A 17,487-nucleotide genomic window follows, 5' to 3' on the forward strand; every position below is an offset into this window, starting at 1 on the left:
AGCAAGTGAAAGAAAGCAATCCCATGTCCCACTGAACTGAATAATTATGAATCAGAAATGCTTTGCAAGGACCAGAAACTTCTGGTAATTCAAGGCACAAAAAGAACACAGGTGGTAGAATTTACCCTTGAATCTTTCTTTCTAGGCTCAATCTCCCAGTTGCTTCAAGAAAATTACTACGAAATGCAAGGAAATGAAAGGAGATCTAAAGATTTCGTTTCTAGCACCTGATGAGCAAATATCAAAGACATATAAATGCCCTCCAAATGGATACGAGAATAAAAGAGGGAATACTGATAGGCACATAACGGAAAAGCAAACGTTAGCTCACCTGTGAAGTGTACCTTTCCTGGGGACAGCACCCCCAGTCTGCGGCACTCCTGAGAGTGCCAAGGACAATGTGATTTCCCAGAAGAGCCATTGTTGGAGATAAAATAAGAAATCCTCAGTTATAGGAGTTCCCGTTGTGGCACAGAAGAAACAAATCCGACTAGGAACCATGAGGGTGCGGGTTCAATCCCCGGCCTTGCTCAGGGGTTAAGGATCTGGTGTTGCGTGAGCTGTGGTGTAGGTCACAGAACCAGCTCAGATCTGGCATTGCTGCGGCTGTGGCATAGGCCTGGAGCTGTAGCTCCAATTTGACTCCTAGCCTAGGAACTTACCTACGTCACAAGTATGGTCCTAAAAAGCAAAAAAAAAAAAAAAAAAAAAAAAACCCAAAAGCAAAAAACCTGTAAGCCAGTTCCATTGGTTCTGAAAAGGGTCATCTCTACATCATTCTTGCCCACCATCATAAAACCCTGGTTTTACGGACGGGCAGATCACCAAGGAGGAGGTAAAAAAGTGAGAACCAACAGCCATCTGAGCATTTCATCATCTTCAACGCTGTGCCCACAGCCTCTGGATGGACCTTGGGCAGAGACCAGCTTCACCTCCTCACCCTGTAATAGGCCTCACAGGGGAGACTAAGACTTATTTTGAGTTTAGAGATGGCCTTGAGCATAAAAGGATACACAGAGATATACAGATAATGAATATAAAAATTCTCTGGAATCCAAAAGCCAGCAGCATCTGAACACTGAAAAGAAGGCACTCCATGGTGGTTCAATAAACGGAATTTCCCCAGGTGCAGCTGGACTGTATGGCAGGATATTGGAATTCACAGTGAAGTCTCTTTTCTTGAGAAGAGAGAACTAGGTAATAATAATAAAATAAAAAAGGCCTCGAAGATCTTGAATAGTCAAGTGATGAAAGGACAAGTGGGAAAACCGCCATAAAGAAGAGGAGAGAGAGATTATAAAATAATTGGATTTCACCCAAGAAACAGACAAAGCACATGGAAAGCATATTTTAGCTATGGAAAAGCAAAAAGATATACAGCTTGAAATATGTTAATATAATTTGAAATCTAATCAGCCTACAAATGGCATGTTGGACTGTAACAAAGAAAGCATCTCCAAATGCAGCACCGAGGAGGCAGGAGTGAAGAATAGATGTCTGGGGAGCGCGCCCAGGGCACTGGAGGACTCTGATTATTATTCCATCCTGCCGTGAACGTTCAGTGTTTTCCCTCTTAGTTGTCTAAGTTTGGAATGAATTCAGAAATACCACATGTGCACAGAGGGCAAAGACAGTCGGTGGTTCACTGCACTGGGACCGGCCGCATCACCTTGGCTGCTCTCAGTGACCTACAGAACCTCAGTGAAATCCCAGGGCTCGTCAGCTGGAGAGGACGAGGACCCCAGGAAACGTTAAAGAATGATGTGCCTGGTAAATCCATAAACATACAAATGACTTCAAAGGTAGAAAAAAAAATCTTCCTATAAATGCATACAGAAGGAGAGGGTCCGCCTTTAAATGTGGATGCAATTAAAAAGCAGATTAGTGGCTGCGGGTCTGGGGTGGGAGTGGGGAACTTAACTGCAGGAAAAGTGTCCCAACACTGGATTGTAGGGATGGCTGCACAGCTCTATCAATGTATGGCATCACTGACTAGAGTATTTAAAACAGGTAAAATGTATGTATGCAAATTACACCTTAATAAAGCTATAAACATATGTTTTAATTTTTTTTGTTTTTGTCTTTTTGCCATTTCTTGGGCCCCTCTCACAGCATATGGAGGTTCCCAGGCTAGGAGTCTAACCAGAGCTGTAGCCGCTGGCCCACACCACAGCCACAGCAACTCGGGATCCGAGCCGCGTCTGCGACCTACACCATAGCTCACGGCAACGCCGGGTCCTTAACGCACTGAGCAAGGCCAGGGATCGAACCCACAACCTCATGGTCCTAGTCAGATTCGTTAACCACTCAGCCATGACAGGAACTTCTATAAACATATGTTTTAAGTTAATAGGTTTTAAAATTCAACAATATTCTCGTTCTATAAAATGGCTGCACTTCAGGGTGATGTGTTCTATCAAGAATATTCTTTTTCCACTGTTAGGAGAGGAAAGCTTTATGATCATTTCTAAAAGATTCTTAGGTGTTTTTTAAAGTTACTCACACTAATTTCATAACTAACAATCAAAAGAGCAAGAAAAACTTAGAAGAAATCCAAGTTCAGCAGTGAATCAAGACCATTCTTACAAAACAATGATATACATGAATTTTCTATACTCAAAACATCGAAACACCATACAAAGGCAAGGACAGAACTGCGGTTAAGAATGCTGGTCGGGAGTTCCTGTCATGGCGCAGTGGTTAACGAATCCGACTAGGAACCATGAGGTTTCGGGGTTCGGTCCCTGCCCTTGCTCAGTGGGTTAAGGATCTGGCGTTGCCATGAGCTGTGGTGTAGGCTGCAGATGTGGCTCGGATCCCACGTTGCTGTGGCTCTGGTGTAGGCTGGTGGCTATAGCTCCGACTGGACCCCTATCCTGGGAACCTCCATGTGCCACAGGAGTGGCCCAAGAAATGGCAAAAAGACAAAAAAAAAAAAAAAAGAATGCTAGTCGGCGTCGATCACAAGTGGGTCCATCAGTTATTTCTTCTCTTTCCGAACCTGTGAAATGGAGATCACAGTAGCTACCACACAATTCTGCTGAGATGGTAAAAGAGACATCTTCAGGTAGCGCCTGGCACACGGTAAGCATTCAAGAAATGCTAGCTGCTGCAAATGGCATTATTTTGTTCTTTTTTATGGCTGAGTAGCAGCAAGTCAGGAAGAGAAAGACAAATACCATATGATATCACTTTTATCTGGAATCTAATATATGGTACAAAGGAACCTTTCCACAGAAAAGAAACTCATGGACTGGGAGAATAGACTTGTGGTTGCCAAGGGGGAAGAGAAGGGGATGGGATGGACTGGGAAACTAGAGTTAATAGATGCAAACTATTGCTTTTGGAATGCGTAAGTAATGGGATCCTGCTGTACTGCAGAGGAAACTATATCCACTCACTTGTGACGGAACATGATGGAGGATGATGTAAAAAAAAAAAAAAATGTATATACGTGTGTGAGAGAGAGAGAGAGAGACTGGGTCACTTTGCTGTGCAGCAAAAATTGACAGAACACTGTAAACCAACTATAATGGAAAAAATAAAAATCATTTAAAAATTTTTTTTAAAATGCTAGCTGCTGTTGTGTTGTTGTTGATGTTATCATCTCTGAGTTAGGTTCAATATACAGATGATTTTATTCTCTTTTCTACAAAGATTTACCTTCCTGGAAACCTGGAAAATTATTCAGCAATGTTCATACCAACCCTTTCCAGCTGTTGGGATAGAAAGTATCTTCCAACTTTTGATTCATTAGACAACGTGTTTTCACTCAATATGCTGGCACACAGCTGGTGCTACATTCCTCACTGGTCTGATACACTTTCCTCAGTTTGTGTTAAACCAAATCATTAGGCAAAGAGGACAAAGAAAAAGTCAAATGAGGAGTTCCCGTCGTGGCGCAGTGGTTAACGAATCCGACTAGGAACCATGAGGTTGCGGGGTCGGTCCCTGCCCTTGCTCAGTGGGTTAACGATCCGGCGTTGCCGTGAGCTGTGATGTAGGTTGCAGACACGGCTCGGATCCTGCGTTGCTGTGCCTCTGGCGTAGGCCGGTGGCTACAGCTCCGATTCGACCCCTAGCCTGGGAACCTCCATATGCCGCGAGAGCGGCCCAAGAAATAGCAACAACAAGAACAACGACAACTAAAGACAAAAAAAAAGACAAAAAAAAAAAAAAAGAAAAAGTCAAATGAGTAAAACCCATTTACAGAGGAGTCATTTACAGTAAGGTCCCTCCTTCTCAAGGAGAGAAGCATCATCAAGACAGATATGTAATCATTTAAATACATAGGGTAAGGCTTCATTTCTCTCTTTGAAAAATGGACTGGGAGTCTGGGGTTAACAGATGCAAACTATCGCATTTGGAGTGGACAAGCACTGAGATGCTGCTGTAGAGCACAGGGAACTATATCTACTCACTTGTGATGGAACATGATGGAGGAGAATGTGAGAAAAAGAATGTATATATGTGTGTGTGACTGGGTCACTTTGCTGAACAGTAGAAATTGACAGAATACTATAAACCAACTATAATGGAAAGAATAAAAATCATTAAAAATTTTAAAAAAAGAAAAAAGAATTTTAAGACCTTGGAAAAAAAAGTGTTACAACTGTTGCCAACCCTCAGCGCATGTCCATATTTCCCTCAGACTTTTCCCTCATTCTCTTGTGCCCCAGAATGTACACAGGTAGGGTCGTAATTACCAAAATCAGTTCTCATACATTTTGACCTTCTTGTATAATCTTGAAAATAACTTCCGTGTCACTTCGACTGATGCAAGGCAAAGAAGGGTGATTTTACAGACCTGACTGACAATCCATCTCCCTTGGAAAGTTCAGGCTAGTGAAACTGAGGGCTAGTCCATTTCTCATTTGTGTTCGAGGCTTCTAAAATATGCCACGAGCTTTGAGCAGAGAGACTAATTTAAATGTAAAGCTATTTACTAGCATGCTGGTACATATAAGTTGGCTTTCAACATTATCCATATTCTGAATGTGCTAATTAATTAAACTATCGAGTTGAACATGCCTTTTAGTTATTTAAAACATAAAGGTTTTGTTGCTTAAGGCTGTCCTGACAGTCACGTTTCCAAACAATGCTAGGTCATCCTCAAGCAAGGTTATTTGTTCTAATCACCTCCAACTTGATGAACATAGACTATGAAAAGGCCAGTTTCTCAGGCAATGAATCTAGGGGCTCTTAAAAGGAATCTTCCTCTGAGGATTCCACTGTGAGGAATTCTTCCACGTCCCCCCGGCAGACAACAGAGGAAAATTGAGCTTCCCCAGCTCCCTTCAGGAAGCCCATGCCTCATAGATGTCTACTGACCTAACAAGTCCATGAGAATACGCACAATCTCAGTATTAGCGGGCATTTGAATTAAACACCTAAAGCATGACCATCTCAATAGAGCCCATATGAAATTCTTGATCCAATTTGGCAAAATCAGGAGTTCCTATCGTGGTGCAGGGGAAACGAATCCAGCTAGGAACCATGAGGTTGCGGGTTTGATCCCTGGCCTCGATCAGTGTGTTAAGGATCCGGATTTGCTGTGAGCTGTGGTGTAGGCCAGCAGCTGTAGCTCTGATTAGACCCCTAGCCTAGGAACCCCCATGTGTCGCGGGTGTTGCCCTAAAAAAAGCGAAAAAAAAGGAATTTGGCAAAATCAAAGACAAATCTGTGAACAGTCTGCTCATCTAATAGTCTATGATCATTATTAATAATGGGCACCACACAATAAAATAATGGGATTAGGCTAGATTTCTTCTACCTGAAAGTATCCCAGAGGTATCAGTACCTTCCCTTTCCTGTAAGCCTAAAAACTGTTGCTAATTGCAAAAAAAAAAAAAAAAAGTGTTTAATAAATGGACATAACTTTTAAATACACAGTGGTTCTATGTACCAATCTGACATGAAATGTAAATAAAAGCTATACAAGAAAATGTTACCAACCAAAAAAAAAAAAAATGCCAACAATGCCATTTATTCCTTTCCTGCACACTGACCCCAGAAAAGGCCTGAGAAATTTATCATTTTTCCCTACAGCACTAACCAGTAACAAAAATGAGCCTTCTATTGCTTTTCCGTACCCCATTATTTCTAGAGCTTAGTATTTTCTTTCCCAATTTGGAGCTATAATCCCAGAGATAGAGTTGACCTTTCTGTTCAAAAAAGTCCCTGATGATGAGGTTCCTGGGCATCATACGGTGTTTGCAAAGCCACGTCTGCCCTAAGTGGCGTGTAGTTGATGGAGGCATTAAGCAGGCTGCCTGCCCCCAGTCTCTCAGCCTCCCAGGCTGCATTATGAGCACACTACTCCAATTCTGATGACTACGTGATCACTTCATACCTGTTCACTCCAGTGTTCTCGACAGCTGAGTCTGTGACACAAAAAAAGTCTTGGCCACTGAAGTCTTGGTGTGCTGGCTGGAAATTATTTTCAAACGTTGCCCTTCCATTTCCTGTACACTTTAAAAACCTCCCGTGTCCTTCTGGACACCTTCCATGTTGAGAATTTTCTTGCCTAGGGACTCTGCCTGACAACTGCTGGAGATCTGAAATCAACTCTCAGGGAGAGGCTTCGTGACTGCCGATCATCCCCCCGGAAGGCATCCAGAAAAACCACGGGGGAATATTACATGTGCACAGCCTATGCGGTAGGCACGCACATGGGCTCTGCAGCAACCATGTACATTAAGGATCAGCATGTCCACAGGGATCGTGCAGCCTTCCCTGAATCTCTTAATGTGTACTCGTTTTTCTATCCAGAACTCATCCATGGTCCACACACAGGCAGCTCACTGAGGCCAGACTGCAGTGGGCACACACTTCCTGCTAATGGACTGGCTGCTACCCAGAACTCTACTGAGGGCCCTCAGACCTTGCCATCTGAGGTCAGCCCTGACTGAAGGGATGCAAATAAAACTAAGTAAGCCAAAATCAGTGTGTTAAGTCCATCTGCTGAGTAATGGCTTGGGTTTATCATCTTTAGGTCTTTGGAGTCTCATGCTCCATTCATACCGTTCAGGCGCCTGAGCGAGGCTTCCCCAACTTTAAGGTGAACTGAACTACTGAGGATCTTGTTAAAATGCCGATTCCCACTCAGCCGAGATCAAGGTGAGGCCTGAGGGTGTGCACATCTACCAGCTCTCTGGTGGCACTACTGCTGCCGACTTCCAACCACTCTTGGAAACAGGTTTTTCAGAACACGGGTGGAGTAAGTAACCGAGCCAACAGCTGGACTTCCGACAACATGCTTTGTTGTACTAGTTACCAATTCCCATAAAAAAAAAAAAAATCAGAAGTAAAACTTTTTTTTTCCAGAATGTTAACTTTTTTCCCACTTTATTATTATTATTTTTTAATAGTTATCTCCCCAATACAATTTTTTTTCTACTGTACAGCATGGTGACCCAGCTACACATACACATACACATTCTATTTTCACACATTATCATGCTCCATCATACATGACCAGACATTGTTCCCAGGGCTACACAGCAGGATCTCATTGCTAATCCATTCCAAAGGCAGTAGTTTGTATCTATTAACTCCAAGCTCCTCAACCACCAGCACTCCCTCCCCCTCGGCAACCAATTGCTTTCTCCCTAGGAGATTTTTCGAAAATAAACTATTTATTTGATCTTACTACCTGTCAAGGTAACTTTACTTTGTGATCTTCCAAGTAAAGAAAAAGAGAGGCTATGAAGATCTCTTTTAGTTCTGTAACTATGGGATTCTATGTATCAGAATCTGAGCCACAAGTTACAATCAAGAAACACTATTTGGAAAATACTAAGCATCTAATAAGGATACTCAAGAATATAGAAGTTAATAAAGCACTGTCTTCTTTCTCGAGGACATCCTGGCCTTTCAACACAAGCTCGCACAAGCAGAAGTGATTAGGTGCTGAAAGAGCATTACCTGCTGTTCGTCCCTCAGGAGACACTTGTAAAAGAACGGAGTGACTGAGCTTCTCCAGTTGACTTACAAAGCCTAGGTTTATCTGGTATTCATGAACGACTACTAGACGTATTTAATCAGATTTTGAAATGTGGTAATAGTTTTTTTCCCAAGAGGATTCTAGGCAGAGGGGATGCATTCTGAGACACTCTGAACCTCCAACAACTGATTGCATTGCACAACATCTCACGAGCCACTACTCCACACATGTTGGCCTCTAGGTCGGACTTTCCAACTCTGACTCTCAGCCAGAGGTCAGAATTCAGCTAGGAGATGGTCGCTCGTGAGTTAGTGGAGAGGAAAGCTGAACGACCTGCCTTCCTTCCAAGGATTTACACTGGGCAATGAAATCACAAAATTTCAAGGAATGGCTTAATAACTTCAAGACATTTCCCACACGAAGGTATACAGGATCATGGGAAATCACAAAGCAAGAAACCAAACTCAGAGTAGGATCTGAATTGCTTCAAAGAAAAAAAGCAAAAAATGGGCTGAAATACTAATGAGAGCCCTCTTGTCAGGGAGACTACAAGTCCTTTTCATTTACCTTAATATTTGCTCCTTTGCTCCAAAATTCTTTACAACGATCACTTATTAATCTTACAATGGAAAAAGCCAATTAGAACATAAACCTCCCATCTGTCTTTTTGTTTCTATGGCATGTTGTGTATAGCACAGTTCAGATTTAAAATTGGATTTTTAAATTTCCATTTAATTTCTGAAACTGCCTTCTTTCATTTAATTTAGTTTCAAGGATTTAAACTAATCAGAAAAATCTGCTGCAACATATTGTACTCAGCACCGCAAACGCCCTTGAACACTGCAGGTTTGTGTCTCTGCAATAATTGGGCCAGATGCTCCGCGCGCCCGTCTCTTACTGGGCTATCACCAATTTTTACATCCACAGAGCGTATTGATTAGCTCTTTATGCGCTGGGTGGCCAAGGCAATGTCGGGAGGATTTCGAGCAATTCTCCTGGCTCAGATGGTGAAAATTTTCTAGTAGAGTATCTATTGTTTCCCCACAGGAGGAAAGTTCTTTCAATTGAGAAAATGCTCTAAAACTGGCAGATGAGTTTTTGTTTAATTATCCTGGAGTCTCTAATGAAGCAGGTGTCTGAGCTAGAAAGCAAGCGCCAGGATGAGCACGTTGCAATCTGTGGTTTCGGTGCAGAGACCGCCGCTATCATTGACAGCCACACACAAGCACAGCCCGGGGTGACCCATCAGCTCCTAAGCGGCCATGACCTGAGCTCTGCCGTGCGCTCTGCCGTGTGCTAATACCAAAGGCACAGGTCACGGCAAACCCGTCAAAGGTCCAGTCATTCAGTCATTCCATCATTGCTTGAAGAAGCATTTAGCAGGTCAGGCCCTAGAGATTTAGAGGCCACGAGGACCCCTTCCCTGTCCTCATCCTATAAATTCTGAAGGGGAGGCAGGTGCATCACTGTTAACAGGCCAGCACAATCAAGAATTGTGGGGTCATCGACTATGGACAGTGAAGGAAGCCCCAGGAGAGGGAGCTGCCAGGTCTACACAGCAAGTCAGGAAATGTTTCATAGATGAGGCCACCTATGAATTAATCTTGAGAAATAATAAGGTTCTGGCTTTGGAGAGCCATGGTGATGATTCAATGAGATGAATACACATATGGCGACTAGCCCACAGCACCGGGCACAGAGAAGGCATTCGACCGCTGACAGTAATAATAACATTAGCGTGACTCTCTTAGTGTAATGCGTGGCCAGTAAGTTACCCTTGAGGAACGACCGGGACCACTGAATATCCATGCAGACATCAACAGTATTATACAACTATAAGCATCCTGCACTTTTAAGAAAGCCTGGAATATGAAGACAGAAGGGGGAATGACTAATAGTCATAGAGAACCAATCACATGTCAAGCCAGGGATTTTTTAGTCATATTTTCTCAATTAAGTATCCCGCCAATATTGTGAGGGAGACATTTTTATTGTCATTTTTAAAGAGAACACTGAGATTCAGAGAGTTTAACTGACTTGCCAAAGGCCACACAGCTAGTGAGTGATTAGGTCAGGATTTGATTTGATAAGAATCTCAACTCAAATTAAATGCCCATCTCATCATACTATGGAGCCCTTGGAGGTGAAAAGACACATTTATGAAGGTAGATATGATCAGTAATCACTAAAGGGTAATTTTAAATAGTGAGTCCCCGCCATACTTTTAAAATAAATGTCTTTCAAAACCAAGAAAACAATTTTTACCCTCAGGTTTAAGAACTACCGCAGCTGAATGCCTGTGGCAGCGCTAAGCGTGTCACACAGCTTGTTTCATTTAATCCTCACGACAACAAAGAACACGTACGTTATCATTAGTCCCATTACACCGATGGGAAAGCATCAGCCTATCAGAGAATTAAACCTCCCAGTGGGAGAGCACATTTCACCGAGACCCAGGGGTCAATGACAGACTTGACCCAAAGCGTCCGTCTTTATATGGTTGAAACTAGTCTCTCCAAGTGAGTGTCTCCCTTCTCTACGATGTTGCCACACAGATTTAGGCCTGCACTACAACACATGAAAGCCAATGTTCTCATTACAAGTAAATCCCCAAATGCAGGATTCTTAAACTCCAAATAATCACTTAAGTGGGGAACCAAGTTTTCCAGGCGTGAATGAGACGATGTTGCAGACTGAAATCTGAGCGCAGACCCAGCTGATGTGAAATTTCAAGTTTGTGTCCTCAGGGCAGAGGACACTCACAGCCCAAAGCAGGCTCCCAGCCTTTACAACAGCAGAAATCACCACTAGGAGACGACCCCAAAGCCCCTGGTCTTGTGAAAGTGGGCCCAGCGCCCTCGGCACACCAGAGCGGGGGCTTCCGCACAAGTTCAGTTCAACAGTGGGTCACTGGGGAACTCGGAATTCACGTTACCGCCAAAGAGAATTCAATTTCCAGGAAACTTCCTTTTGCTGAGACTGCTCCAAGACTGAAAAATACACACCACTGCAGGCACCCGTAATTAATTACATTGTCAGAGGAGCTCAGACCAAGGACTGAACTCTTCCCAGGTGGGGAGAAAGCAAAGCTACATAAAGACAGGCGTAGCTTGTAAGTCCTGAGTATCAACCAAAAGTATGTGACCTCCATTCTGGACCCTTTAATTCCCTAAGTATCACAATGATTCTTAAGCTTCTTTTTCTGAGAAAATAGCTAAGATTTTCCAGCAATTCAGAGACCTAGTGAATCATGAGGATGGCTTAGCATGAGTTCTGGGCTCTTACAGACAAATTTAATTTGACGTTTTAAAATGCAAGCTAAATTATTTGTATCAATTGTGTTTTTTTTTTTTTACATCAGTTGCAAACAAAACTAAAAGATGTTATGTTCACTTTCACAACATAGATATACCAAATCATAACAGTAAAAATCTGTATACCAAGAATGAAGGATCTAAATATGCTGAAAGAACTTAATTGGAGCTGTCACAGAAATTTTTTTAAAGAAAATAAAGGGGGGGGGGGAATGTTACCAACAGCTACTTTCCCAGCTGAAAAAAAATCGCCTTTTCCAGTCCAACCAAATCTTTTCATATCCTAAATTCCTTCCTTTTTATTCGGGAACCTCTGGCTTTCACATTTTCTGTGCTCATTAATTGCTACAGCAAAGATTAGATGTGGTAATAATAAGCACCATTTTTTTTAACTTGTACGAGGAAGAAATATTCTAAGGTCTCTGAACTCAAGGATGAACCAAATTACTTCAGATTAGACACAGGGATTAAAAACCAAAAGGGAAAAAACCAAAGATCATTTTGTGATCTCTAACTGATTCCTATTCATATTACCATTCTCTGAATTCCAATAAATGCATGTACTAATTACCTAAAATAAATGGCTGCAATTTTGATGACTCATCTACAAGCATCTTTTGAGCTTTATAACAGGTGAGGGGACTCAACTATCAAAAGATACAGAGAAGACATAGTAATTATTAATTTATGGAAAGCTACAGGAATGTCCTTTCTAAGGCAGCTGTTTTGGTCAGAACCCCCAAGGGGACTGCTTAAGGAGGAGGTTGCTTTGCGGGGTGGTGAGCTCATGTGGGAGAAGCCCTCACGAATGGAATGAGGGCCTACAGAGTTCCGTGGCCCCTTCTGGCGTGTGAGAACTCCGCCAAACCAGAAAGCCGGCTCTCATCAGACCAAATCTGCTGGCGCCTTGATACTGCACTTCCAGCCTGCAGGACTGGGAGAAATAAATTTCTTTTATATTGAAGCCGCCCGTCTGTGGCGCTGTGCTCTCAGAGCCCCCATGGGCTAGGGGAGCAGCTAGGATGCCTGCTCTCAACTCACCACTGACATCGGTTTCTGCGTACCTGGACTTCAGCAGAGTTACTCCCAGTGTTTTCCATCCTGGAAGACAATTAAGTTGTTTGCTCACTAGAGCATGTGCACCATGGTAGATTTCACAAAGTCCATGACTTATGCAAAATGTCTATCAGATAAAAACACAACATCCCTGAGTGAGTTCTTCCTTTGCTACTAAAGCATACTGCTATTTTACAAGGATCTTCAACGTCAGAGAGCTGATGGGATGAGGATGTGGGTTTATCTTCTACTTAAAAAGCCATCTGGGTTCTCGTGACTCTTGCTTCAGTGGGGGGGGGGGATCACTGGCAAGTGCGTTACCTATGATCTTTACTGTATAAAGTGCCTGTTTCAGACTAGCTGTTCTAAGACTTGCTGCTGTTTATGTTTCTAAGTAAGGATTCAGTAATCACAGATGTGGAAGACTTAGCAGTTCAAGACAGCCTGATTAGCCGTTCCAAAAAAGGAATCAGGAGATGTGCAAGTGTATCTTTCCTGTAAATCTCATACCTTTGGAGCTTATTTTAATCACTTAAAAAGTAGGCACACTCCAAATGACCTCTGGTAGTAGCTGCCTGGCAGGGTGAGTAAATAACCCAGAGAAAAACCCCAACATCCAGAGCCTGGACTGAGGCAAGAGGATGAGCCTCCCACACGCGGCAGAGCCTCCTTCGAATAAGGAGAAAGGAGATGTGATTTTAACCTTCAGCTGGAAAATGCCCACCATCCTTCTTTGGGGGCCCTTTATCAGTGCCCAGATAAATACTGCTTAAAAATGGCAATAAAAGTGCCTGATAACATGGGGAGGAGAGCTCCCTGCCAGAAAGGTGTGCAGAGAGGGTGGCCAAGGCTGCAGCTGCCTTTAGTCAAAGCGTCAATGCCCCTGGATAAAGAACAGAGCTGAAATAATGAGAAAAGGTTCACTCACAAACAGCCTACTCAGAATCCGCGACGGTTATCCAGGGAAACTGCAGCTTCCTGCACAGTGTCCTACACAGCGCAGCATCTCCAAGATGTTGATTTCCTGATCTCTGCCGGAAAAGCCTCAAAAAAGCACTGCTTAATGAACTCAAAGGTTAGGGCTGAAAGCATTGCCAAGAGGCCTATGAGCAAGGAGGCTGAGCGGTGGCAGCGACGAGTGAGAGGCATGTGGTCCACGCCCTCTGGTGCCCAGCTCGGGTACCATATGGAACAGCAGGCGCCGGCTCACGCCAGAACCCCCGCATCACCAGCTTCCTTCTCACACATGCATCTGCAGGCTGCCCGAAGGCAAACTGAACAGCCATCCCCGCCTGCCTACCTTCCTCTCTACCCATGTCCCCAGAGCACTCAAGCTGTTGATTACACAATTCTCTTTCCTCAATTCAAAAAAAAAAATACCTTTAAAAGCTTTACTGGGCACGGATTTTGATACAAGGGCTCAGTTTTTTCATTTACAAAAAAAGAAAGAAAGTGACATAAGCGGTCTTAAGGGCGATGTCCCGTGGACAGCATGTGGCCCCAAGGCCAAAATGGGCAGGGAAAGATGCTGGCACACGGGGTACCACCCCACGATGACAGGGCATCATGTCACAGGAAGGCCTCGAGGAAAGCAGTTTATTCTCAGAGGCTTATCAAGCCTTGGTCGCCGTCCAGGCTGTCAAAGAATCTCTCTCACAAACAGCTTATGGGGGCAGGTTTCTCCTTTGAACAGAAATGATTCTAAAGGCTCCCGGGGTCCACGAGAAGGGACGCTTGGTTCCTACTGGGAACCCAAGCGAAAACTCTTTATGTTCTTTCCGCTTTATCATCCATTTCCTTGGCAGCTTCTCACCACTCCTGCTATGGAGAGAATGAAGGAAACGCCACGCTGGAGACCTGAACCAGTGCCGCAAAAATACAGTAGAAGACAACAGTCAGCAGAGCGACTGCGGGGGAGAAACTCAGAGCAGAAAACTTTCAGATCATACTCCTTGGACAAATTACTCACTCGAAAATTCTTTTCTGCTACATTTGCATCTCTTCGGGCTTTTAATATAATCTGCTGTGGGACAGTGAGGACTGACTCATGAGCACAAGCTCTGGAGAGAGACTGGTTCCAATCCCAACTCTGCCATTTACATCTGTGTGGTCTGGACTTGTTTTGTTATTAACAAGTTCTGTGTCTTAACATCCTCAACTGTTAAATGGGGGCAATAATTGAGCTGTATGGACCAACCACGTCAATATGCGCAAAGCATTTTGAATAACGCTCAATAAAGCTATGATCATTATTATAGTTCAAAGATGCCTTCACTTATTTATTGCAGTTGATCCCACCAGCACTCTGCGAAACACAGAGGTGATCATTTTATCCATGATTTACTGATGACAAGAATGAGGCGCAGGTACAAGATTTGCTGAAAACAGGGAGTTCCCGTTGTGGCACAGTGATTAACGAGTCCGACTAGGAACCATGAGGTTGTGGGTTCGGTCCCTGCCCTTGCTCAGTGGGTTAACGATCCGGTGTTGCTGTGAGCTGTGGTGTAGGTTGCAGACGCGGCTCGGATCCCGCGTTGCTGTGGCGCTGGCGTAGTCCAGCGGCTACAGCTCCGATTAGACCCCTAGCCTGAGAATCTCCATATGCTGCAGGAGCGGCCCAAGAAATAGCAAAAAGACCAAAATATATATATATAAATTAATTTAAAAAAAAAAAGATTTGCTGAAAACAATCTGCAGCTGAGCCAAGATCTGAATCCAGGTCTTTTGACACGAATTCTTGGATTCTTTTCCATTCCTTTGCATTATTTACTGGTAACCACAACCAAAACAGGCACTATGAAATTCAGACATGAGATCGATTCCTACAAAAATGATTGAGAACATCCTACTATCTATTCTAGAAATTCATTCTTGGAGTAAATCATCAGTTACTGGCAGAATTTAGCTTAGGCAATTAAAGCTGGTTTCTCAGGTTCCAGCGGATAGCAATGCAGAACCCTAAAATTCTCAAGCAAGCAGGAAGGACGACAAAACAGCAATATGTGTTCTTGGTTCTAAATTTCACTTTTTAGGAGAACAGGTAAACTCTCATCTTGAGAAAAACCAAAATCCCCAAAATGCAGAACTACAAGATGGTTGAGCCACTCAGTACAAAGGGAACCCGTGAAGAAGGTAAATGTTTAAATGTGAACCCTGCCACCCTCCTGTTGCTAGAGTTCACAAGGCCACAGTGGACGTTTTAGTCACTGATACCCTGGTGACATTCAGGCTCCACCCTCCTGAATGGAGAAGACTGGAAATCTCCTCACTTGGAATCCTTCCACCAGGACGCTTAAGGAACAGACAGACAGAGGACTGGTGAATACAAATCAACAACTGGCAGACCTTCCTTCTTTCCTAATAAATTCTATAATTTAGAGCACCTGATTGGATCCCTAAGGGAAGAATTCTTTCATGACTAACACTCTCTAGCATTTGCATCTCTTTCTTTCTTTCTTTCTTTTTAGGGCCACACCTGCGGCATGTGGCAGTTCCCAGGCTAGGAGTCAAATCAGAGCTGTAGCTGCTGGCCTACACCACAGCCACACCACATCAGAACCACATCTATGACCTACACCAAAGCTCACAGCAACTCTAGGTCCTTAACCCACTGAGGGAGGCCAGGGATTGAACCTACGTCCTCATGGATGCTAGTCAGATTCATTTCTGCTGAGCCATGATGGGAACTTCTGCATCTATTTCTAATTCATAAAGTCTGAATGTGTTAGCCTCCAAGAACTTGCATGAGCCTTCAATTTAATAATATCGACCTTTTAATCTACAAATCTAGTTTTTGATTTTTAATACACACTAAATACAAATCAAAATACTCTTCAATCAACGAAGGAGTGGATAAAGATGTGGTACATATACACAATGGAGTATTACTCAGCCATTAAAAGGAGCAAAATAACAGCATTTTTAGCAACATGGATGGACCTAGAAATTATCATGCTAAGCAAAGTCAGTCAGACAATGAGACACTGACCTCAAATGCTATCACTGACATGTGAAATCTGAAAAAACGACAGAATGAACTTCTTTGCAGAATAGATACTGACTCACAGACTTTGAAAAACGTATGGTTTCCAAAGGAGACATTTTGGGGGGTGGGGGGGATGCACTGGGGTTGTGGGATGGAAATCCTGTAAAACTGGATTATGATGATCATTGTACAACTATAAATGTAATAAATTCATTGAGTAATAAATACCCTTCAAAACAATTTCTAAAAAGCATGTGGACAAATTCGTGTTAAAAACTAAATTTCAAGCAAAGACAGTGTAACTAAAAATTATAATCTGGAGTTCCTGTCATGGCGCAGTGGTTAACGAATCCGACTAGGAACCATGAAGTTTCAGGTTCGATCCCTGGCCCCACTCAGTGCCGTTAGCTGTGGTGTGGGTTGCAGACGTGGCTCAGATCCTGCCTTGCTGTGGCTCTGGTGTAGGCGGGTGGCTACAGCTCCAATTAGACCCCTAACCTGGGAACCTCCACATGCCAGGGGAGTGGCCCCAGAAAAGGCAAAAAAAAAAAAATTATAATCTGAAACAAAAAGACACTGGTAAACGCTGAACGACCGGCAAAAGTCACTGTGCACACATCAGTGTTCCTTTATGCAGCTCACCATCAGGGTGCTGCCAATCTTTGCCTAAATCTCCACAAGACTTCCTTTAAGTTCATCAGAATGATGCCCATTAAAATGTCTACTCAACTGATGTACACTCCATGGCTAAAGAAACGCCCCCTTCAATTTAATTCTGAAATTGTGTTTTTAATACAAGATATATCATGTTCTAGAGATATGCCTCTTAAAGACATCCAGATGGAAATACTTCATTCCTTACATATGTACTTAAAAAATCCATAAAATGTAAATAAATCTCACTCGTGAACATTACCAAGACACAGAACTATGCAAGATTATTTAGGTCAAAGAAAGGACTTAAGGTTTTTCCTCTTAGTTTACCTCTACACCTCAGTTCTGCTCAAGGTGATAAGACACACAACAAAATTGACCACAGATGGCTGAAAAAGCACCACGACGGTAAGCAGTTAATAACTGGAAAAGTAGAAAGCTCCCATAATCATGTACGCTTCAGAGGTCTGTGTTTGTACTTCATTCCTATGGTGAATCCTTGAACTGGTTTGAGAGCAACAGCCGTGTGTCTG

The 17,487-nt window shown here is 43.1% G+C and overlaps 1 protein-coding gene across 16 annotated transcripts in view; it reads right to left on the reverse strand.

The window, feature by feature from the left end:
* The window catches only part of DCLK1 (doublecortin like kinase 1), a 383,845-nt gene that overhangs the window by 302,520 nt on the left and 63,838 nt on the right, over nt 1-17,487 (reverse strand). The window lies entirely within an intron of this gene.

The sequence above is a fragment of the Sus scrofa genome, chromosome 11, assembly GCF_054392235.1.
Source record: "Sus scrofa isolate SSC_HxYL_T2T_F1_AM1 chromosome 11, Sscrofa_HxYL_maternal_Yorkshire_Landrace_v2.0, whole genome shotgun sequence".
Lineage (NCBI taxonomy): Eukaryota > Metazoa > Chordata > Mammalia > Artiodactyla > Suidae > Sus > Sus scrofa.